The 14,842-nt window shown below is 40.5% G+C and overlaps 1 pseudogene; it reads left to right on the forward strand.

The window, feature by feature from the left end:
- The window catches only part of LOC139045389 (collagen alpha-1(I) chain-like), a 58,562-nt pseudogene that overhangs the window by 26,285 nt on the left and 17,435 nt on the right, over positions 1 to 14,842 (forward strand).

The following is a 14,842-nucleotide window of genomic DNA, read 5'->3' on the forward strand; positions in this document are numbered from 1 at the left end:
GGGATGCAAATCTAGCTCTCCTGGCATTAGGCAGTTTGGCATAATGGTTAAGGTAGCAAGCTCTGAAATCAGAGTACCTAGGTTTGAGTCTACCACTTTTAGCTGTGTTTCCTTGAGAAGGCTACTAAACCAATTGTGCTTCAGTTTCCTCATCTGTAAAATGGCAATAAGAGCACCTACTTCATAAGGTTACTGTGTGAGCTCAATAAATATTAACTACACTCCATAGCTATAATTTTTCCAAACCTTAGCTTCTTCCTATGTAACATACAGCTAGTAATACCCATTCAAAAGGGAGGTTTGTTGAGGACTAAGTGAGATAATATCTGTAAGGCACTTAGCACACTGACTGGCACAGAGAGAAATCAATAAATGGTACCAAGGCTGCAGGGCAGAGGAGAAACATGATTACCGGGAGGGGAGGATTATCTACACTGTAAACTCCCTGAGGGTTGGACTGTTTATCTTGTTTACTAACTCAGGCCCTAACACAATACCTGTCACATTGACTTTAGAGTTAGACAAACCTATTTGTGTTTAAATTCCAGCCAGGTCACCTGTGAACTATGTGATATTGGACTTATTCAACCTTTCTGATCCATATTTTCCTCATTGATAAAACAGGGATAACAATAGTGCCTATCTCAGAGTTGTTGGAATTAAATAGAATGCTGGCGGGGGCTGGCCCCGTGGCCTAGAGGTTAAGTACGTGTGCTCTGCTTAGGCGGCCCAGGGTTTCACCGGTTCGAATCCTGGCGCAGACATGGAACTGCTCATCAGGCCATGCTGAGGTGGCGTCCCACATTGCACAATTAGAGGCACTCACAAGTAGAATACACAACTATGTACTGAGGGGCTTTGGGGAGACAAAGAAGAAGAAGAAATAAAGAAGATTGGCACCTGAGCTAACAACTGTAAAAAAAAAAAAAAGAAATAGAAATAGAATGCTGGGTGTAAAGCTATCTGATCTCACCTTAGACGATGATTAAAAAAAAAGTAAAGAGATGCCTGTCCACATATGTATGCATTACAAAATATTTTTATAATTATCTCCCTGTGGTGGCCACGAGAAAGCAACTTGCAGACTCCCAACTACAGGGAGGGTAATTGACAAAGGCTCCAACTGCTGGACTGTGAAATCCATCATTGCGTTTGTACTGAGGTCATGCCTCCCATGGGCTCCCCCCATCAATTACTGAGTGTGGCGGGAATACTAAGGCAGACCTATTTCTGGGAGACTTGGAACTCCTCCGATCATTGTCTTTGGCTTGGGGATCCCCTGAGGCTTTGCCAACTCAGACTGCAAGGCAGCCTCGAGTGCGTCTATCCAACCTCTTCTCCCTCTCTCCTTCATCCAGGGTCAGACTTGCATGGCAGTCTACAGCTCTCTCAGCCTGTTCCAGTTCCCTCCCTGCCTGTTTTCTCTTACACAGGAATTTCCCCTAATAAAATCCTTGCGTGATTAATCCCATCTTAGAGTCTTCAAGGACCCTAGACCAACACACCCACCTTGGAAAAGGAGCACTTAAATACAATGAGCATGTGATTTTTCAAATGCTGGAGTTCATGATGAGTGTATGTAAGTCCAGATATTAGCTGAGTTTTATTTTGGAAGGAAAAATGACTCAGAGAGGAGAGGAACACTGTAAAAGTTCTGATGCTCAGTCACTGACTACTTCTGTTTCTTCTCTCCATCTTCCACAGTAATTACCCCCAATAAATTTATTGCATTTCATGTCTGTCTTGGTGTCTGCTTCTTCGAGGACTTGAACTGATACAGCCAGCAGAGGGGGAGAATTCCTGGCTCTCAAAAAGTGTTCTGTCTAGAACTGGGGAGAAAAGCAGGAGTCAGGGTGGAGGAAGGTATGTGTGCAGATGGGCTCTCGGCGCCACTTCCCATTTCGCCTCCAAACAGGACTTTTAAAGTGCCTGGAGATCAGTATGTGCAAACTTGTGAGTTGAAATAAGCCAAAATTAAATTCTTCTAATTCATTGAGCAAGGTCATCAGTGACATAAAAAGTGACTATATAGTTTAATAAATTAGAGGTCGTGATTGGATGATGTCCTGGGGGATAGAGCACAATCAAGGCTGTGGAAAACTTCACATTCTTATGCCTTGGGTTTTGGTCCTGTTTTATTAGGCCCAAGCAATAAGGGTTAAGGAAATGACTCTCAAAATCAATTGCCAAATGACTTTCATTGTTCTGCTTTATTACCACCACCCAAAAACATGCTTTAAGCCCCTGAGGGAAGGAAGAAAAGACAGATAAAAGGCAAATGATACAAGTGGCAAGGTAAGAACCTTCTTGTACCCTTTATGAATGTCAGGGCTGGGTGGCTCCTGGTGCAGGCAACCAGTGCCTCTGGCAGCTAGCAGAGTTTTGTTGAGGAAGCCTTACAACACAGCCACGTGTTCGACTTGCTGTCCCATTTGTTCCAGGAGCTGCGAGTGGGCAAGATATCTCAATGCCACTGTTTGGTCAAATCAGATAAAACGAGCTTTGGGAAGCTTATCAATGGCCTAGATTCTGGCTGCCTGAATTCAGTCATGGTCAAGATAAGCTGACCTTGGTCATCAGGCATTCCACAAAGAATATACAAGATGTGAATGCTCTTATATCCATTTTGTAAAAAAGGAAAAAGTCACACTTTCACATTTTTTGCTATCTACAGAAAGGAACTTTGATTTCTTTTATTACTTGGTATATATTTTGTAAAAATTAAGAAGACATATATTAAAATTCAACATATGGGGGCCAGCCCCGTGGCTGAATGGTTAAGTTCGCACACTCCGCTGCAGCGGCCCAGGGTTTCGCTGGTTCAAATCCTGGGCGCGGACATGGCACCGCTCATCAGGCCATGCTGAGGCAGCATCCCACATGCCACAACTAGAAGGACCCACAACTAAAAATACACAACTATGTACTTGGGGGCTTTGGGGAGATAAAGGAAAAATAAAATCTTAAAAAAAAATTCAACATATGGTGTTCAGTCATAATAGAAGCCTGACAATCAAAATAGGAGCCTGATGACCAACTTTCCCCCACATCTCACAGTGACATAGTCTCTTTGTCTGTTATTGAGTGAATGAAGTGGCAAAAACTAAATCTGAATTTATGTCTAACTCCCAAACCCATTTTCTTTTCACTTGGCCAAAATGTACTCATAAGCAGTCCTTTCTCAATCCACGCAAATTATTCTGTGAGAGGAATAAATGCCAGTAAATAAAATAGAAAGCTGTCATTTTTATGCCAAGCTAAAGCACAGACCTTTCATAAATGTTAAATAACAATGGTAGTAATCCACCAGTGGCAGTGTGTTTGGAATTTACAGTCACATAGAATCCCACAGGGTAGAAAAGACCATTAATGTCATCAAATCTATGGATTTTCACATATGCTCAGAGAGTAGAGCTCCTAGAAGTCATATTGCTCTTTGCAAAGCATCACAGATTACTGGGCCAGCACTGGTGGCCTATTGGTTACATTTGGCGTGCTCCATTTCAGTGGCCTGGGCTTGGTTCCTGGGTGCAGACCTACATCCCTGTCTGTCAGTGGCCATGCTATGGTGGTGGCTCACATACAAAAAGAGGAAGATTGGCAGTGGATGTTAGCTCGGGGCAAATCGTCTTCAGCAAAAAAACAAAACAAAACCCCCCAAAATCAGATTGCTGACAGCTAATATCATTACATAAACTAGAAATGATTTCACTAGCAGACACAGCATGGTGTAATGGGAAGGTGCAGGCTTTGAAGTCTCACAGATCTGGCTTTTCCATTCACTAGCTTGTTAACGTTTCTGTGCCTCTGATCCCTCATCTGAAAAATGAGGAAAGCAAATCCCTGTTTCAGGGTTGTTAAGAATTTGACATATGTAATGTTTACGTCTTGACAAATGGTAGCTACAGGTCCATAATTCCATATCCAAAATGCTTGGAGCCAGATGTGTTTCAGAATTAGGAATTTTTTTTGGATTTAACAAATGTAAAGTGGGACATATATAAGTAACACCCCCAGCTAAGTCTGAGGTACTACCCTATAATCAAACTCTTTTATATTTCTGCAGAGTTTATACCAAATTTATTAAAAATAGGCTTTTTTTTTTTCAAACCATCTTGAATTTAGCTGGGGTTTTGGACTGTGGATAAGGCATTGTAAACATGTATTATTTTTGAAGATAATATGACTGCTATGTGTATGCATATGTCTCCATAGCTTAAGAAAATATGTATTTTTTATGAAGGATGCTGTCGGTGCTATACCCAAACCCCTTTTACCAGTTGATGCACCCATCCTCCAGCTACTGCCAGTGTTGGTTGATAACAACTCACAGTTGTTCCTTTCCTGGAAATTTGCCCTCAACCAAACAGGAGCCATCTCTCTTGGGGGTGAGGGAAGTGGGGAGAAGACCTGTCATTGACTGTCTGACATAGTCCCTTGTCTCAACAGACTAATTTTGGGGTACAGTTCTTGTTTCAGAGTTTCCCTCTGGGATTAGACTGAAGCTAGTCTTTGAATTCACACTCTTCCTTAGTTTTTCTCCCCTCTCCTATGCTCCTTCTTTCTCTCCTCTTTGCCTAAGAGCAAATCCCTCAATAAGTCACTTGAACCGGAATCCCTATCTCATGCTTGCTTCTAGGGAACCTAACCTAAGACATTTGGTGTGAAGCAGACCTAAAGGACAGGATTCTGGAGTTGGATCACACAAGGACTGTACGGCAATGTGGTAGACGGAGTATGCGATTCTCTGACATACTATAGATGTAGTTGCAAAGACTTTCAGCTGTAGTGAATTGGGGTGGGATACAGATGGAAGGAAAGGAATGCTCAGTCTACCTGGTACAGTGTCTTGGGCATTTGAAAGATATATGGGAAATAGCAACTATAAGGCTTGAGGAAGTGAGTGACTTGCTAAGAGTCATTGACTAACTGATGAAAGAAAGTGACAGTCTCAGATCTCTTAATCAACAATTTAAAGCACAGAACCTCACCGTTAGTATTTAAAAAGACCCTCATCTTTTGCAGCCAGTGGTCAGAGACAGTTACTTATCTGGTAGAATTGTAAGAATGGGAGAACTTTAGAAAAGGCCGAATTCTTAGTGTAGGAGAGTCTCCTCATAAAAGTTAGGTCCTGGTGGGGAAGAAGTAGGACCCTGACGTTTGGGGTGAAGATATCTAGGTAGGGGCATTTGAGAAGCTTGAATCCCAAGATTCCTCTGAATCCTCTAGGAATACAGAAATGACCCACTGTTCCAGGTAGGAAGATAAAGGCCCATCTCTTCCCCCTTTGTAGGTACCTCAAAGGACAATGCAAGTCCTCCTCAGCATCTGCCCTGATTTCTCCTTCTGGCCACTAGACTCATAAATAGGATCAAATAGCCAACAAGATTATATCCCAAAGTAGCTAAAGCACCTGACTTACATGTAATGGCAAGTACTAGAAGAGTATGCTTGAGGACTGGATAAATGGGGATGGAATCTAAAGCTGGATAAGGGAGAGTTCATAAATATTGGGGCACTCTGCTGTGACACAGGATTTAACACTCTGCAAGGGCCCCAAAAGATGGTTCTATACACTGCTGGAATGGCTCTGTGAGGCTTGAAAAAAAGTGATAGCCCACATCCACATAAAATAAAGTAAGGATGCCAGAACTGCTATGGCAAACTGTGGCGAAAGGAATCAAAAGGCTCAAAGAAGGGGGCCTGCTATAATGGGTCTATTATCTAAAAGTAAAAAATCCACTAGTTGATCATGCTTCTTGGAAGGGCCTGGAGGACCCTCCATTTATCAAGGCAATAAGGAATGCACTATTTAGGGAAAGTACCAGCATCACTGAGAATCTTGTAGCTGCTGTTGTCTCTAAGTCAGGACTGATGGTAGGAGATGGATTTCCTAGTACTACTGGGGATAAGATCTCAGACTAGCAGAGCCTAGGTGGCAGTACTTAACCATCAGAAGGGTGGACTTAATGTCAGAATGGTAGCCGGGAGGGTCTGGCCAACAGGGATTTTGGAGATGGCTCAAAGAACACGGTGTTCTTAGGGCCAAGATAGAGGGACTGCCCATTATATGTAAGAATGAATGAGCAGACAAAAAGACAAATACTGCATGATTCTCCTTATATGTGGCATCTAAAGTATTCAAGTTCACAGAAACAGAAAGTAGAAGGGTGGTTGCTAGGAGCTGGGAGAAGAGGAAAATGGGGAGTTGAATGGGTATAGAGTTTCAGTTTTGCAAGATGAAAAGTTCTGAAGATCTGTTGCAATAATAATTTGAATACACTTAACACTACTGAACTGTACACTTAAAAACGGTTAAGATGGTAAATTTTATTTTGCGTGTTTTTACCACAATTTAAAATGTTAAAAATTAAAAAAAAAAAAAAAAAAAGAATGAGAAGGCTGAGATCAGCTGCCCTACAGGAAAGTCACAAATCTTTGCCTCTTGTGAGACCAGAAGCCATCCAGGTTCCGCTGAGGAAGGACCTTGCAAAACCACAGCAAGCATATATAGTAGTGACCCCCCTAGTCCTTCCCCAGAGACAGATGGGCACTTATTCAGGTAACTCTACAGCAGAGGAAGGAAATTACCCAGATCTTTCTAGGGGTGTTGGATACAGGGTCCAAGTTAGCACTGATACCTGCGGATCTAAAGCATTAGCATGGTCTCCTTGCTGGAATAGGAGCATGCGTGAGATAGGTAAAAAATGGAGTCTTGGGCCAGGTCTGTCTCACAGTGGTTCCACTAGGTGCATGGACCTACCCAGTTATTTCACTGTTCCTAAATGTATGATTGTAATGGGCATACATAGAAATGGCAGAACCCTCACGTTAATTCCTTGACCTGTAGAATAAGAGCTACTAAGTAGTAGTAAGAAAGGCCAGATGGAAGCTCCTGAAACTTCCTTCACAGTGGCCAAGATAATAAATCAAAAACCTGTCAGATTTCAAAGGAATGGCAGAGTTTAGTGCCTCCCTCAAAACCTTAAAGAATGCAAGAATGATGGCCCCTGTCATATTCCTATTTAATTCACCAGTCTGGCCTCTGCAAAACTGATGGATCATGGCAGATGACAAGTAGACTAATACAAACTTGATTAAGTAGTGGCTCCAACTACACCTGCTATGCCAGAAGTGATATCTTTTCTTTTTAAATTTTTTAAAATTGCTTTTTCTCCCCAAATCCCCCTGTACATAGTTGTATATTTTAGTTGTGGGTCCTTCTAGTTGTGGTATGTGGGATGCCACCTCAGCATGACCTGATGAGCAGTGCCATGTCCTTGCCCAGGATCCGAACTGGCGAAACCCTGTACTGCTGAAGCGGACCGTGCGAACTTAACCACTCAGCCACAGGACCAGCCCCTAAGAAATGATATCTTTCTAAAGATTAGCAGAGCCTCAGTTAATGGTGTGCAGCCATTGATCCAGCAAATGTATTCTTTTCCACACCTATCTGGAAAGAGGATCACATAGGATGGGCAACAGTATACATTCATGATCTTGCCCCAATGTCTTGTCAATTCACATGATCTCTGTCATAATATAGTCCAAAGTGATCTGAACTGTTTGAACATTTTGCAGAACATCATATTGGTAATCAATACCATCATGTTAATCATGTGATAGGAAGTAAGTGGCAAGCACTCTGGATGCCTTGGTAAGGCACATGCACTTCAGAATGTGGGGAAGAAACTATACAAAGATTTAGAGGCCTGCCATATCAGTGAAGTTTTTAGGGGTTCAGTGATCTGGAGCATTCCAGGACATTGATTCCAAAGCAAAGAACAAGCCATTCACAATGCACCCCTTACTACCAAGAAGGAAGCACATTGTTAGGCCTCTTTGGGTTTTGGAGGCAGCATATTCTCCACTTGGAAATGCTGCTATGACCCATTTATCAGTGGATACAGGTTGCTACCTTCGATTGAGGCCCAAAGCAAGAAAGGACTCTGAAAGATCAAGGCTGAGATGTGAGCAACACTGCTGCTTGGGCTATACTGAGCTCTAACTACATCTGCAGATCGACAGATCCCATGATACTTGAATTATCTGGGGTAACGAATGACACTGTGTGAGACCTCTGATCACCACTTACCTCAAATATTTGGTTATTCACATTTCTAAATTTAACTGATTCAAGTTTACTTAATATGTACTTACCATATGCCAGGCCTTGTCCTGGACACTGAAGATACAAAGATGTAGTAAAACCTATTCCCTGTTCCCAAGTAGCTCAGAGTCTAATTTTACTCTACCTATTTGCACGCTATCTGACTCATCCGTTCTCTCTACCACCCAGCATCTGGTAGGATTCAGGTAGTAACAAAGAGGGGCCAAATGGGGGAAAATCTTGAGAACAATTCTATTAACTAAAGACATACTACAAATTGGGCCAAGACCATCATGATTTGATTTGAAGAAGCCATATTAGTCATACTTTAACAATAAAAACTCACTGAGTGCCTACTATGTGCCACATACTTTATATACATTTATTTTCCCCAAGAATTCTATAAAATGTCTCTCCTTTTCCACATGGGAAAACTGAGGTAGGTAAATCATCCAAATCACATGTGGAATGGTAGAGCTTAAATGTGAATGTAGGGCCACTGCTGGCACCTCAAATCCTCTTACCATTACACCATACTACCTTCATGCTACTTCCAGTGATCCAGAGTAATCTGAAAATACCTTGGTCTATTCTAATCCTTCATTTAACATTAAATTCCCATTTGAAGCCCTCCAGTGGCAGTGAGCTCTTCAAAGCAGTCCTTTTCATCTGCGATCAGGAGATTCTTGGAGAGGAAATTCAACTGTTCTCTCTAGGATCATTTAGTTGCCAGGAATACTCACTCAAGCTAGCTTAAACAAACAGTAATGGTGGCAGAGGAAGGTGTTTTAAGAACACAAAAATCTCAATGGCAAGTTAGCAACCCAGAGACAGAAAAATGACAGCTAGGCATTACGGGGACAGGAATTTTTTTTTTGAGGAAGATTAGCCCTGAGCTAAATCTGTCGCCAATCCTCCTCTTTTTGCTGAGGAAGACTGGCCCTGAGCTAACATCCATGCCCATCTTCCTCTACTTTATATGTGGGACGCCTACCACAGCATGGCTTGCCAAGCGGTGCCATGTCCGCACCCAGGATCCAAACCGGCAAACCCTGGGCCACCAAAGCGGAACATGTGCACTTAACTGCTGTGCCACCAGGCCAGACTGGGGACAGGAATTTTGAAGGCATTTTCTGAGGCTGCTCTCTCTCTAGGGTTGTATAGCTTATTTCTGCTTCATTCTTACCAGCTTCCACTGCTTGCACATGGCCCAGTGTTAGTGCTTTAGCCCCCACCTACTTTACCTTTCAGTTTAAGGGTCCATTATCATCTGACTCAATCTGTTTTTAGCACAAAATCCTTAGAAACAAATGGGTTGGACCAGCCTAACCTATGGATTGGATCTCAGATCAGTGTTCTACCCTTGTTCTGACCACCTGTAACTGGGGTGGAGTCACCTTGAAAATATGGCTTGTCTGGGCTTGAGCAGAATCCGTGGATGTAAAATAATTTCAGAGGGGGCATGAGCTGGGCTTAATACACTGTGGTAACCACCTTCTCTAGAAAACATAAAGATGGGATGAATACCTGCTTCTATGACATTTAACCAGAGTCTGTAGCACATACCTGGTCCATGGTATGATTTTATTTTTTGTTTGCTGTTTTTTGTTGTTGTTGTTGAGGAAGATTTGCCCTGAGCTACCTTCTGTGTCATTTTTCCTTTATTTTGTATGTGGGTTGCTGCCACAGCATGGCCACTGACAAGTGGTGTAGGTCCATGCCTGGGAATCAAACCTGGGCTGCCAAAGTGGAGCACACAGAACTTAGCCACTAGGTCACAGAGTTGGCCCCTACATTTGCTGTTTTTTAACTGTAAGTACCATGGAGGCAGAGATTGGTTTCTATCCATTTCTGACCCTTCAGACCACCTATCCAAGGGCTCTAAACACAGTGGCCTTGGGAACAACTTGACGCTGAGGTAAACTATCCATAGTATTTGTGACAGGGTACACTTACTGTGGCTGATGTCTCAAACACGGGGTACCGAGAGGCATGCTAACAGTTTGATTTTTTTTTACTGTGGTAAAACATACATAAAATTTACCATTTTAACTATTTTTGAGTATACAATTCAGTGGCATTAAGTACATTCACAGGCAACCACACTATAATCCATCTCTGGGACTTTTTCATCATCCCAAACTGAAATTCTGTACCCACTAAACAATAACTCCCGATTTCCCTCTCCTTCCAGCCCTTAGTAACCACTGTTGTCTCTATGAATTTGACTATTCTAAAATACCTCATATAAGTAGAATCATACAGTATTTCTACTTTTGTGTTTGGGTTATTTCACTAAGCATGTTTTCAAAGTTCATCATTTTAGCATGTATCAGAATGTCATTCCTTTTTAAGGCTGAATAACATTCCATTGTATGTATATACATTTTGTTGATTCCTTCATCTCTTGATAGATGTTTAGGTTGTTTCTACTTCTGCTATTGTGAATAATGCTGCTATGAACATGGGTGTACAAATATCTGTTCGAGTCTCTTTCAGGTGTATACCTAGAGGTGGAATTGCTGCAACATGATATTTAATTTTTCAGGAACCACTATACTGTCTTCCTCAGTAGCTGCATCATTTTACATTCCTACCAACAATGGACAATGGTTCCAATCTCTCCACATCCTTGCCAATTTTTTTTTTTTTTAAATAACCATCGTAATAGGTGTGAAGTTGTAGCTTATTGTGGTTTTCATTTGCATTTCCCTGATGATTAGTGATGAACATCTTTTCATGTGCTTATTGGCTATTTCTATATCTTCTCTGGAGAAATGTCTATTCAAGTCTTTTGCTCATTTTTGAGTTAGGTTTCCTGTTGTTGAGTTGTATTTATTTATACATTGTGGATATTAATCCCTTATGAGATATATGATTTGCAAATATCTTCTCCCATTCTGTAGGTTACTTTTTCAAACTTATTTTTTAAACATTGGCACCTGAGCTAACTGTTGCCAATCTTCTTTTTTTTAAATTCTTCTCCCCAAAGCCCCCAGTACATAGTTGTATATTCTAGTTGTAGGCCCTTCTGCTTGTGTTATGTGGGATGACACCTCAGCATGGCCTGATGAGCAGTGCCATGTCTGTGCCCAGGATCCGAAACAGCAAAACCCCAGGCTGCTGAAGTGGAGCACGTGAACTCAACCACTTGGCCACGGGGGTGGCACCTTCACACTCTTAATATTGTCCTCTGATGCACAAAAGTTTTTAATTTGGATGTAGTCCTCTTTATTCTTCTTTTGTTGCCTGTGCTTTTGGTGTTATATCCAAACAATCATTGCCAAATTCAGTGCCATGAAGCTCCCTTCTATGTTTTCTTCTAAGAATTTTACAGTTTTAGTCTTATGTTTAGGTCTTCGATCCATTTTGAGTTAATTTTTTGTCTTTGGTGTACGATAAGGGTCTAACTTCATTCTTTTGCACATGGATATCCAGTTTTTTCAGTACCATCTGTTAAAAAGACCATCCTTTCCCCATTGAATGGTCTTGGCACCCTTGTTAAAAATCATCTGGCCATACATGTAATGGTTCATTTCTGGGCTGTCTACTCTATTCCAGTGGTCTATATATACGTCTGTCTTTATGCCAGTATGTTGTTTCGCTTGCTGTAGCTTTACTAAGTTTTGAAATCAGGAAGTGAGTCCTCCAACTTTCTTTTTTCAACTCTTGGGTATTCAGAGCCCCTTAAGATTCCATATGGATTTTAGGATAGGTTTTTCTATTTCTGCAAAAAACTTTGTTGGGGTTTTGGTAAGAATTGCATTGAATCTGTAGATCACTTTGGGTAGTATTTACCTCTTAACAATATTAAGTCTTCCAATCCATGAACATGGGATGTCATTCCATTTATTTATGTCAATTTCTTTCAGCAATGTTTTGTAGTTTTCAGTGCACAGGTCTTTTGCCTCGCTGGTTAAGTTTTTTCCTAAATATTTTATTCATTTTTATGCTATCGTAAGTGGAATTGTTCTCAATTTCTTTTTTGTTTATTGTTAGTGTACAGCAATGCTGCTGATTTTTGCGTCATGGTTTTGTATCCTGCAACTCTGGTGAATTTGTTTATTAGTTCTAACTTTTTTTATGGACTAGTTTGATTTTTAAACAGAAAAAATGTGGCTGCAGGATACATTAATCACCACCTTTTCCAAGTTTCTAGAATGTTTTTCTTTGACAAGGTATGCCTAAAAGGTAGCAAAATTTTGAAAAGAAACACCAGTGTCAAGGAGATCAACATATGTAACTTAAAATTTTTGTCCAAATACTGCCATCAAAGATCCTGTCCCAGGTATGCAAGATATCCAATTATTAAGTTTATAAAAGTCAACTCCTGAATGTATACAAAAATTACAAGTCCTACTTCAAAAAACCCTCAAACCTGAGTAATTCTTTTTTTTTTTTTTTGAGGAAGCTTAGCCCTGAGCTATAACATCTGCTGCCAATCCTCCTCTTTTTGCTGAGGAAGACTGGCCCTAACATCTGTGCTAACATCTGTGCCCATCTTCCTCTACTTTATATGTGGGACACCTGCCACAGCATGGCTTGACAAGCAGTGCCATGTCTGCACCTGGGAACTGAACTGGCAAACCCTGGGCCACTAAAGCAGAATGTGCGAACTTAACTGCTGTGCCACCTGGCTGGCCCCCTGACTAATTCTTAAGATAGGTTTGACTTTCGGGTTAATATTGACATTTGATGAGTGTATCTGTCTAAAAGCCACACACATATAATTTTCATTTCAATAAACATTCCTTGAATGGTGTGGGGTGATGTTTAGAGTTTAGACTCTGGAATTTGATAGATCTAGATTAGAATAGTGTTTTTCCCAATTAGCTGTGTGACCTTTGGCAACCTCCCTAAACCATTTTTTGTTACTCTTTAAAAGTAGGATTATAATATCTGCCCCACTGGACTGTTTGAAAGTTAAATGAAATAACTGTGTATTCATAGTAAGTACTCAATTTAGTGTTAAGTTATTATGATCATGAGTTGACTACATGTTGGGCACTATGCTAGACGCTGGAGATAAAAGATGTATGACACACCATCTGCCATCAAGGTACTCGTGATCTAGATGGGAAAAGTATAAGGAAAATAAAAAAATCTTAATATTGTTCTATAGTAAAAATATGTGCAAAGGAATGGAAGCTTGAAATAGAAATGGTATGTTGGAGATACGTGAAAGGCTATGACATGCTCAGATATGAAATTTAGATAGTTTGGCTCCTGTGTAGAGGATGGATTGGAAGGAGTGAATCATAAGTAAGACCAATAAGGAGGCTATGATAATCCAGGCAAACTCTGTGGCAGAGCAATACAGGTTGAACAGGAGGGCGGCAGTGTAGAACAGAGCCTCGCTATGCCTAGAACTATGAGCTCCTTTCTGCAGTGGCTTAGGAGATAACACACTTTAATCATTTTTCATTTTCACCGTCATCATTTACGTGGTTCTAACAAACCCTGTTTGACTCAGGCACCATTTTACAGAGGAGGAACTAGGCTCAGAGAGCAAGGCCTTCATTGCTCTATTACCGAGGCACTGTTCACATTGTATTCTATGAAAATGGCACCCCCTAGAATACAACAAATATGAATGGTGACCCCTAGAGTTGTGCATTGCAGCAGCCCTCTTGGGAAGGTACAGCATGGTAGGTGATGGAACTGATCTGTATCTAAAAACCTGTGCATTTCCTACTATCCCATACTATGTCTTATCATGATATCTTATTTAAGGATATATAGCATACTTAACTAGAGTTAAACACTGAATTAAAACAAATAAATCAAACACATCCCAATATAGGTTTTCACAAGAATCTGGTAGGCTTATTAAAATTAATTTAATGGAATCCCGTAAGCAATAGTTACTTAACAACAAATCAAGGTGCTTGATATATTCTTAAACCATTACTTAATAGTAAAAAAAAGGATAAAACAAATATAAGGTCCCAACTATTTACTTTGGGCTTCCCCAAAACAGATAAACGAGGAGCTTTACAAAAACTGAAAGAACAACAAAAAAACCTGAAAAGACTAACCACAAAAATTAAGACCATGAATCAATTTTCTGCAGACATTTCTTGAATTATCCCAAAATTTTAAGGTGAATTTGCCCAGAAAATGCTTCTACAGTTATCTTGGCAATACATAACCTTAGTAAAAAGTACATATTTAGTAACTACTTCATATCTTAAAAAAACTATATAATTCATATTTATGCCAAGAACACTACAATTTACAAAAGTGTCATCCATACTCTTACCTATACCTACTCACTCTAAAGGCAGGAACATTTCTTTGGGTTGAGTCAGGGTCTTAATATGCTTTGTCCAGGAAAGGGGAAGGTATGAAAATATAAAACAAAAAAGAATATTGGCTCATTGCACACAAGAGAGGCAAGTCATTAAGAGTTGTTGTCACAGGATAAAAGGAAATATTGACTAGAGCTCCTCTAGGTGAGTAGTGAAAATGTGATCAAAAAGGAAAAAGAGGAATAAGTATATACATGCAAAAAAGCTTTATGGGTATTGATAAAAACAGACATCTCTGAAAAGATAAAATCACCTCCATGAGAACTTTCAGAAATGAGATTCACAGAACTGCGGGAGTGGTGGAAACATTAAGATTTAAAAACATCTCATTTGACTGATGATGAATTTCAGAGTAGTTAGGTGACCTGTCCAAGGTCACATAGTTAATGCCAGAGTCTGGATTAGGACCCAAGTCTCCTGA

The sequence above is a fragment of the Equus asinus genome, chromosome 5 (assembly GCF_041296235.1).
Source record: "Equus asinus isolate D_3611 breed Donkey chromosome 5, EquAss-T2T_v2, whole genome shotgun sequence".
Lineage (NCBI taxonomy): Eukaryota > Metazoa > Chordata > Mammalia > Perissodactyla > Equidae > Equus > Equus asinus.